The following is a 10,992-nucleotide window of genomic DNA, read 5'->3' as shown; positions in this document are numbered from 1 at the left end:
GGAGCTGGGGGGGACAGCTGGCTCCGCTTATATAATTAGGCCTAACAGAGAGGTTGATTTTAGCCCGTGTGATCTGCATTAAGAGTAAGTCCCTTTCCGAAAGCATTTTTGAGAGGATGCTTAAGGTACTCACGTGCGTGCATGTGTGTTGGGATTTTCCCTTTCCTCAGGCAGTGCTGTGAAAGTTTCTATCAAGAGATAGTACGATGGTATCATTTGGAGAGAAGATAGGAAGAGTTACAGAAAGGAATCCTTGTGCCAAATGATGCAATGGGAGAAGCTGACCTCATTGGTTCAGTCCCTAAAAATCATAGGCAAGAAAAAACACCTGATGTATTGTTAGCAAATTAGACTTATTATGCTAAAAAGAAAACAGCCAAGTGAAAAATATCTCACATCCATCAACAGAAAAACCACTGGTAACTTGAATAACACAGACACAGGGAAAACAGAGTAGCTAAAAATATAATAAACCATCATCACATTCATGATACATCCACAAAGGTGCACCAGTCCTGATCCTTCAGTTTCCTTATAATCAAAGTTAAGATGATAGTTGTGATCTGAATAAATGATATTACTAGACCAGCACTTCCTAGCCCTATTACTAGCTTCCTACATGCAGAGGGAACCCGTAGTTTTTATAGGTCTAATTTTAAGATAATGGATGATGAGTGCTATTTAAGCATTGAGAATTTTGTTTGTACATAAAAATCTAAGCTGGAGGAATAAAACATAAATGTTATAATGGAATTGTCCTAATGGAGTTGTCCTTACTGTTTGAAAGCCTAAAGGTTTTAATGCTTTCAACTAAAACAATTGAGAAGTCAGCTATTTTTCATCATTTATTCTGGCAACTGGAAAATACAAACAACTGCACCAAAGTTGTACAGCAGAAGTAGGTGAGATTCTCTTTTGCTGCCTTTCTGCACATTTTATGGTTTCTACAGGGAAATGTGAGCTGATCACCAGTTTACCAAAGTGATTTCTCCAGATTTCCCTGGACAGAAGCATTCCTCAAATGTATTTATGGAGAACACGATAGCCTGGGTGCTTCCTTATCAGGGACCATACTCTCCTACCAAAATCAGCCTATAGCTACCTAAGCTATATGCATCTGCTCTGTTTTTATTCTGTTTCAAGGGGTGAGAAATTACGGAAGATAACAGTTCATTTTATTTCCTAGTCAGATGCTATAGCAGAAGATATATTTGACAGGTCACAAGAGCATAGCAGGAAAACAAGACATATTCCGTGGGTTGTAATAAATATGTACTCTTTGTGCTATCACGTGTCCTTCCTTGTAATACATAAAGACAAGAAGAGCTTGATCTGTCAGTTTACATCACTTATTTTATTATTATTATTATTATTATTATTATTATTATTATTATTATTATTATTATTAGCACAATGTTTCTGGCACTAGTTTATTTTTCCTATTGTTTCCATTTTTTATTAGTATTTTCAGTCAGTTCTTATGCAGATGACATTGCCTCTCAGACAAGAGGGCTGAAACACAATTCATTACTCCCAGATATTATATGTTTTCCTGCAAGGATACATGTTGACGCTGATAGGGGGTGCTAGATCTGATGATGCGAAACATGCAGAACTTCAAGTATGCAAAGAATCACATTGAATTCCTTGGAATTACTTACATGCTTAACCAGAAACAGGTGTGATAATCTTTGCAAGACCAAGGTCTTAGTTTTTAAAATAAAATAGTAGGTCAGATTAATTTCAGAGATCACCCCACTGGCCAAAAAAATAAAAATAAAAATAAAAATAAAAAAATGCAAAACTGGGGAGCAGAGTGGAGTGACTTGAAAGATTCATTCGTCTTATTATCTTCACTGTTTTCTCATTTATTCATTCAGAAATCCACCTGGGAAACGAGTGTGATTTCACTAAATCTGCTTCACAATTTGTGTGCAGTTGTAAGGGGATATAAAGACACAATATGCATGTACATTATTCTTTTATTTACCTTGGTAGCATCATTCTCCCTTTCTGTTGTGGTTTTTAAGCCTGACATTAACAATACAGGCTTCAATTCAATGCTCTTTCACTGACATGAGCAGAAAGCCTTGTTATTTGACAGCATGGATTAACCAGGTTCATGATGACTTCTGAGTTCAGAGAGAGATTGAGAAACTATACTCAAGTCTTTCTTTCTCCACCAAAGGTCTGAGCACTAATTAAGATTTGGAGGGGAAAGCAAAAACAAAACAGGCCTAACTGGGCTTAGGTAGATGACAAGTGATGCAGGTGAGGAAACCAACACAAAGTGGCATATCGCTAGTCTACTGGCTTGGAAACATGGAATTACTGTGGTAGGTTCAGGGCTCTGTAAGTGTACTCCTCTCACAACACTGAATACAGATTTCAGAATTGTATGAACAAATACAGAATTACTAAATAAAGAAAATTCTTATGTTTGCAATGAGGGTACACTATGGGTAAATTACCTCTTAGGACTGTGTAAAACCACCACAGACTGACTGTGTCCCTTATTAGACCTTGTTTCATCCGTGCACAGCCAATGTAGTGCCTAACACTGAGTGGTATTGAAAAACAGAAATCTCTTTATATCTTTTGTGTCAATATATTAAACACGTTGCTACCTAGTGCACCTTATCCTAAACTAGCATTCCCTGCTTTGCTGTTCCTTTTATTTCATAGTCAGTGTTATTTCAATGGCCATGTAGTTTCTTGTTCACATGCTTCAAATAATGAAGATAAAGAACAACATTTGTGATTTGTCTTCTGTATTGCTGTGGGTTTTTTTGTTGTTTTTTTTTTTTTTTTTTTTTTCATTGCTTATTCCCAAGAGAGCTACCCTGTTCATTCCTTTTATACATATGTGATTGATAGCTCCAATTTTCTTACTCAACGTAACACAATTAACAGGGCTTTTTTTTTAAAAGGCCCAACAGCCTCACAGACTTTCTAAAACAGGGAAGCTGTGGGTGAGACTACATTTACTACAGTGCAAACAGAATAAATAAAAGGTAGGCAGGGTATATTGAACTTGAGCTTCCAAAGTGTGCTTTTACTCCCAGATCTGAACAAAGCCCTTTCATACACGTGAAGGGGTGAAAGGATAGCAGTGTACATTTCTCTCAGGAGCTCCAGGCTGCTACTCAGCTCAGTGGAGACTCCTGATGAGGGCTGCCCTCAGGCAGAGCTGGGACAACTGCTTCTCCCAGACACAAGAGCCTGATTTCACAAGCAGCCTGAAGATGCTCCTTCCAACTGAAAACCGATGTGAGCCCATCCTAATAGAAGGACATGGCAGGGCAACCCCAGCGCAAGCACCCTGCAAGACAGGCAGAACTGCTCTGACGATGCTGATCTGCAATGCCACCAAGCTCTGACAAGCAAGCACTGGTGGTACAGAGGTAGTTTAAGAAGTTACCTAACATAGCTATGTCCAACTGTATAATGCTGCTTAGGAATACTGTGTTGGCTCTGCACGGCATTGTGTTCTGTTGACATAATCCTAGCTTTTCTTGCTAGATGGATTGCCTCTTCCTTGTCCTCCCCCCTTTACTCTGTCCTCACATTGCTTCAGACCTAATTTGTCTCATGAGCATTTGTTTCAAGGGTTGCATGAATCAGGGTGACACAAACTTTCCCAAGCCAGTGTTGACATTTGAAGTGTGGTGAGATGGTGCAACACGCAAGAGAAAAGACTTCAGATATTCACTCCAGCAAAAAGGCAGGTTTGTTTTTTCTAGAAATGTTTCATTTGTTCTAGCAGGTGTGTCTGATACCTTTTGCATAATGATAAACCCACACACATTCTTCATGCAAATAGTGACCCAACAGTTGCTTTTAGCCGTTTCAAGTAGTAAGTGCATGTAACAACCTGCACTTACATATACACACGTGTTTACAGAGTATTCATACCGTGCAAAGTAAACAGAGCCCATTGTGCTAAGGGAGGGACGCAAAGCACTGCTGCAGCAGAGGTGCCATACCGTGGCCAGCATGGTCCAAGTCAGTTAAAAATTGTCAGAAAAGCTCTTCAGAGATATGGGAATAATACAACAAACCTTATCTATCTTCTCATGTCTGCAACCAGACAATATTTTTTCTCTCACGTGTGTTATTTGAAATGCCTCACATATCCCAACTATTCCTGTTCCTCAGAGGCTGTGGGAGCAGTGCACAGGGGCTACTCGAAATGTAAAACATGAACAGCTGTGAGCAGGAGCACATCACCACCACCTCGCTGAAGGAACGAGCACAGTAGCCATGGTATGACTGCTGAGATTCACAGATTTGTACCCTACCTTCTGAAGGGCTGTAGATAGTCCTCATTTGGGTAACTGTGTATGCTCCATATAATTGCCCTTGCAAACTCAGGCTTGGCCAGCAGAGAGCTTCTCAAGTCCTCTATCACATCCTCTGCTAGCTCCTTAAATCTTCCAGTGCTGTGCCTCAAAGGTCTGCAGAGCACTCCTTGCTCCAGCCCTCACTATTAACCAGATCAGATTATTACTAATAGATTCATTTTTGTTGTTAGCGTTTTCATTTCACAACTGAGCCTAATCTTGATAGACTGTTAAATAGTTTCTCACGAGAAAAAATAAATAAGACCATTTGTCAAAATGGTTGCTCTGGCTAATGTCTGTGAACTATCTTGTTGAAGATCCTTCAAGGGAAGGGAAGAGAAGAAATGGGAAAGGGATTCCTGTCTATGTGGCAATGTCTGTACATACCTAAATCTATTTTCTTAACACAGAATTACAACTCTAGCATGCAACTCTGCTACTGTAATGGTACATTCATACAGTTAGCATACCTGAACTTTCTACCCAGAGCCAGTCAGTCAAATCAGTATCGTTGTTTGATGTAGGACTTTCACAACACTGCAGCACCTGACAACAAGCTCGGAGGGGGTGATTTATAACAGATGAGTGGAAGTTGTTGGTCTGCCTCTCTGTTATACTTGCTGCTGTGAGCACTCTCAGGCATCTCTGTTGAGTTTAGTTTAACTTCACCCTTCTGATCTTGCACCAAAATGGACTGAAGTGCTGACACCACCCACCAATGAGTGTTAACTGAAGCTGTAACCACTTACAGACCAAGTTTCCTGATTTACTTTTCAGATGTAGTGGCTCACCTGCATGTTTTTAATGCTTTCAGGACTGTCAGTGACACAGCTTTAAGCCATGCAAGCCACCTACAGGAGCAGTTCACATTTCCAGGTGTGACCGTGCATTGAAACATAATGGGAGTGCCCAATCAGCAGAAATACATTTGCAGAAGCTGGTGGCCCTGCACAGAGACATGGCACCATTGGTGAATGCCCAGCCTGGCAGCAGCAGCCCTGCTCCTCTCTCACACAGTGCTCATTTATTCATGTCATTTCACCTGACGTGAGCAACGTGGTGACTTCTGGACCCAGGAGCCAGTGTGAACATGGGCAACAGTCTATAATGGGAGTATTTCAAGAGGCTGTAAAGGAAAGGCAGGTATGCTCCCCATCAGGATTGAGATACTCTCCTTTGGGAGTTTTACTTTGAATTCAGTGGGGTCAGGATTTCATCCTGTAATATATCTACCACTCTAAAACAAGCAAAGCGACACAGACATTGAGAGCCAGATGACTAATTGTGGTTCACGCAGAGAGTTTCTGCTGCAGTTTCTGCTGTTTCTCTACTGTAGGACAATAAATATTTTATGCCTATTTGGGTATAACTACAACATGCCGTAAGAAGTAGACCAAATAAAGCCAGAAATTTCAAATAGGTTTTGATGCTGCTTGGGAGAGATTTTGATCTCCACATCTTCTAATATGTCAAATGTCTGATGAGCCCCATCTTTCCCCGTGAGTAGTTTCATTCACTTCATATTTTTCAATTTTAGAAAGAGCACTAGAATCTGTCTCAATGTGACTAAGAAAATACCTAATAATTGTCATCAAGCTTATCTGATTGGCATTTTAGCTCGAGTTCCTACTAATAAAAAACTATTTGAGACTTTAACAGAAATGTAAATGTTGAAGTTTCACAGGTCATTGAGTTTTATAATATTGAGTCATTGGACTATTATACATTGATCTAGCAAATAGCAAACGGTGTGACTTGCCAAAGAGCATTACACAAATATTGACTAGGAATTGATGACAGTCGGCTACTCTCCAAGGGCTGCAAAAGTTAACAGGAAATTTTTACCCAGGGCAACTGCAAGCTTCTGCCTTAAGACAGGTTTTTTTTTTTGGTTCCTTTTTGTTACCGTCTTTTCTAGTCTCCTATGCTAAATCTAGGCAATATACTTCCATTTACGTCAATTTGCTAGCTTATCTCTCAGTCATTTCTTAGCTCCAGCCATCTCTATTGCTCTCTTTAATTAAAAATATAAATTAAACAAGCAGGAATGCAAATATATGCAGTGTACTACTCCATTTTGAACTATGATTTGTATACAGTGCAATACATTTTATCTTGAACAAAGAATATTTAATTACAAGCTTCTAGCATGGCTACTCTTGATTTTACTTCTCCACCAAAGTCATGAGTTTGATCCCAGTGTTCTTTTGCAGAGGACAGCATTTCAGTTCAGAAAGGAGAAAAACACATTGCCCTCACACAGCCCCTCTCAGAGCACCTCCTAGAGTAAAAGCCTTTTTTTCTAGCTTAAGGTTGTCCACATATATCACACACTAGGGTTTCTACCGAACAGAAAGTGCTGTTGAAAAGACCCTATGTTAAATCTGACTTTTTTCTAGGACATAGGATACTCTTACAGGGGTTTCAAACCATGTACCCCAGTCAGACCCTGTTATGGTCTGAGGTAGGAGCACACTCCATTTTTCTCCAAGCACAGCTGGAGGAGGTTACCCCTGGTTTATCCACCTGGCTCAGAACCAGAGACCTCACCCACATCTACAGGGGAATGGGCTTCAATTTCCCCCCTCACCACAAAAGAATTTGAATTAATTCTCTTGAAGAGCCTGTAAGGCAGTTTGGGATTAATGTCCTCTATTCCTGTGGAAGCTTCCACACTACTTGGAATAATCAGATATTTTCTTGGCCAGGGAGAGTGTGTAGTCTCTTAGACGTTCTGCTGGAGGGAAGAAAACAGAGTGTCAGTCCTTGTTCTGCTGCCTATTTCACACTTCTGTGCCGTATGTTTAATAAAACAGAAACTGACATCAGTGTCTCTCCTTCTTCCTTTTAATCTCCTTCTTCCTTTTTAATCCGATGGATGCTGCATTAGTCCCTGAAAATCAGCTCAATTTCTGCAGGAGAACAGCAAGCCAAGTCGTACCTCTGCCAACAGAACGAGATACATCTTCACCATTGCCTGCTGCAGAGGAGGACCAACCGAGCTCAGTCCCCAGGCTGCTCGTGAGACTAAAAGAGGGCCACGCTGGGGCCATCCTGCCTCTCTTCCCAGCCACTGTTACACCATCAGCTAAATAAAAGGAACACCTCCATGGTCAGCTATGTTGACATGCCTTGAGAGGCTTTCATTCACCACCTAGCACTCAGAGTCAGAGATATTGCAAGCAAATACCTGTCAACACCAGAGCTGTGAATATTGCAACGCTGTCCTTTGTGTAAAATGCAAAAAGCTTTTATTTGGATTTGCATTCTCATCATTATTTTCCATCCTTCAGTATAGCTCTAAGCCACAAGCTCGAAGGGGATTATGTTCTGCTTCTGGTTTAGGAGCAGAAGTGTCTCACGAACAGCTTTTGCAGTTTTCTGCCAGCAGAGGATACCCAGGACCAAACCTTGCCATAGGCTTGAGTGCAGATTCTGCTTTGAGGATACAAGCACTCACTTCCACCATCTGTTTATGAGGAGCACTCAACATCTGACACCCCATTTCAGTCACCTTTACGATTCAGAGGAAAATACATAAAGCTGCTTTGAAAATCTACCATTTTTGTCCAGGCTCACAATGTTTTCCAGCAGCTGGAGCTTTAGCTTTTAGTTTTAAGAAGGCTGAAATGGAACTCCTGCACCTCACCAAGAACATTTATCTTGACACAAACTCATGATGGATAGATCAATAGCTTCTTGAATCCTCATATCCTTTTCAAATTACTGCCCCTGATATATACCTGAGTAGGCCATCTTATCTGATAACTTAAACAAGCAACCTGTCTACACTTTAATTGTTATTGAGGATTAATGTTGTTTATAAAATGAAATCAATACAATCTCTATTGCTTATTAACTGAAACATTCTGGGCTCTGCTCTGTTTGCTTTGCTTTTCAATTAGTTTCTATTATTTTCCCTATTAGCTTTTAACAAATAGCTGTAGAAATAAACTTAATGGTTGTGAAACTGTTATCAGAGTCAACAAAGCCCCTTAATGGAAAGTCTTGTATATTTAAATGTAAAAAAGAATCCACTGTTTAATCATTTGACATTATGAGATAAGTTTATTACTATACATCTGTTCTGTGCTGGGCCTCGACTTTTTTTTTTCAAGCTGAGCAGTTAAGAGTTCTTGAGGGTTCTCAAAAGTTCAGGTGTCAGAACTGTTAAGCTGCTCGTTGCATGTAAGATGAATAAACTCCACAGTCTAATAGTCTCTGGTAAAAAAACAGAAAAACTGAGAGTGGGTAGAAAACAATGGATTTGCCAAGAACCTAATAACCGTTGTCCAATTACATTGTAAAAGTGTACTCAGTGCTGTGCAGCCGTTTAGTATCTGAAACATCTTCCAGACACTATCCATGCTTTCTCTGTGATCCCGATTTACACCAGTCACACTGACTGCTGCAATTGCAAGGGCTTGTTCTTCCCTATCAGAATGAAAGGAAAGCAAGCACTGTCAAAGTTTCTCAGCTCTAGCTGCACTCTTTAGCCTGAGCTAAGATCCAGGAGGTGAGTGGATGATTGTGAAGGACAATGGCTGTGTGGCAGGGAGGGATAGTTTTGAGGGCAGCAATCTAGGCAACAAATCTCAAGGTATAACACGGTAGCAGTGTTTCATGCTCTGGTCAGAATCAAGAGGGTACAAATACGTTTTCTCAGTCTTTTCTTTTTTATTCTTCAAAGGAAGAAGACTTTCCTTCCATATTACCATTTAGAAGAAGGACCTGTTAACTGACCTTGCAGCAGAAACCTTCTGTCTGTGGAAATACAGTTCTGCCATCCATGCTGAAAGCTACACCTTTACATGCCTTTTCTATGCCGTATCATGACCCAACGCTACTCAAGGCCAGAGATCTTGGCAAATCTAACCCTCTTCGTGCATTGTTTGTGCGCTCTTGGTAGTTTATCTGGACTTGGTCATTAAGCAAGCAAATTTCCACAGACAGTTATATAGCTGAGTGGTTGTACACTGCCTGCTGCTGCTCAAACCACAGGCACTAAAAACAGTGGCACGATTCCTGCATGTCTGTGCAAAATGATTCTGATTTGGCAGCACCACCTCCACTCTGCCTTCACTGACGTAAGCAGAGAACTGATAAAAATGCAAGGCACTGTTAAACAGGCCCACGAAACACAGGGACTTATGGATGCAAGCTCATAATCCCTGCACAGACAGGGAGGACAGTCCAGTCCCTTTACCGTTTTGCTCCTGTCTGTGTATTCAGAATGACACTTAAGTAAATAGGTCTAAAAGTCACTGCCAACAGCACAAGAGCTGGCTAGCAGAGCCCATCTCGGGACAGCTCTGCACTCTTGGTTTGAAATAATTCAGTTGACTGAAACGTTCCTAGCCCTCACACAGCAGATACATTCCAGGGTAGGGCGAGGCAAAAGGTTATGAAACTTGCTCAGGTGTCATTTATTTCATGAAAGTTTGCTGGTTATTATAATCAAATGTCAATTGTCTGTAATTGCTGTATGCAATGGAAAATCCCTACTTAGGACATGTTCTGCCACTAGCTGTTAAAGTACACTAACCCTCAACAATGAAGCAATATTTTAAAAATAGTTTTGACATGTAAGCAGGTCCAGGAGTGTAATTAACACATGTTTATTTTGATTATTTTTTTTTCTTATGGCTTTTGCTGTAAGGAAACCACCCTATGTTTCAAAAGAAAGGTTCAATGTAGAATTAAAGAATTCTTCCTACTCATTGTAATTCATTGTAGTAATCTAAGTACTAATTAATAACACTTTTCTGCTTTGATGGCCTCTGTCTTGCCTTAGCTTCACAAACGTGGATGATTCTTGCAGTAATCTCACAAGACATGACTGTGTTGGTGGCTTATGGGGTAAGGATCAGATCACAGAGCACAACTGGAGCTCACCTCAGATGCAGTCATAAGACAATATTCTCTGAGAGGGAGCTAGCAGTAAGAGTTGCAAAATGGGTTGAAAATTGTTTTAATCTAGAGGGATTATTGTTCTATTTGAGAACAGAGAAATAAAAATTGGTGTAATAACTTTGACCAGGTGTTGGGCTGGGTGTGGCAAGGAACATCGCTTTATTTTTTTTTTTCTTTAAAATGAAATGAATTAAAGGATTAGACACCGATGAAGTGGAAACTTAGAAAAACTTCCATTATCCAACACCTTTTTAGTCTACCAGGCCACGGAAAATAAAACTGTAATGACAGTTTATATTTTTGAGCTGAGGATAAAGAAATTCAGATCAGAATCTAACCCCTGGGTCAGTTCATACACGGACTTGCTGTCACTTGCAGCCTAAAGTTGTGTCTGGCTTTCAGAAAAGATGCTAGGGTTCAAATAGTCACTCTGGGCTTGATGCAGAAATTGTACTGTGCAGTTCTATGCCTTGTTCTATGTATATGGGAAAACATGATCCATATCTAGCCTTAAAATCTTTGGCTCCGTGGAAAGAAAAGACATTAATAGTGTTTCAGTAGTCAAGCAATCAGGATAGTTTACGATGAGGTGTACTTTAAAAATTAAGAGGGCAGAGGAAAGAGATGGAAGAATTTCAGTAAGGATTTCATTAGCATGCCAAGACAGTCTAATGTTCCTCATCAGTGCCTGTATGCTATTTGTGTTACATTTTTGTTACAGCTGGCCCACTGTAGA

This window comes from Anas acuta, chromosome 2 (genome assembly GCF_963932015.1).
Source record: "Anas acuta chromosome 2, bAnaAcu1.1, whole genome shotgun sequence".
Taxonomy (NCBI): Eukaryota; Metazoa; Chordata; class Aves; order Anseriformes; family Anatidae; genus Anas; species Anas acuta.
This window is presented reverse-complemented; position numbering follows the sequence as displayed.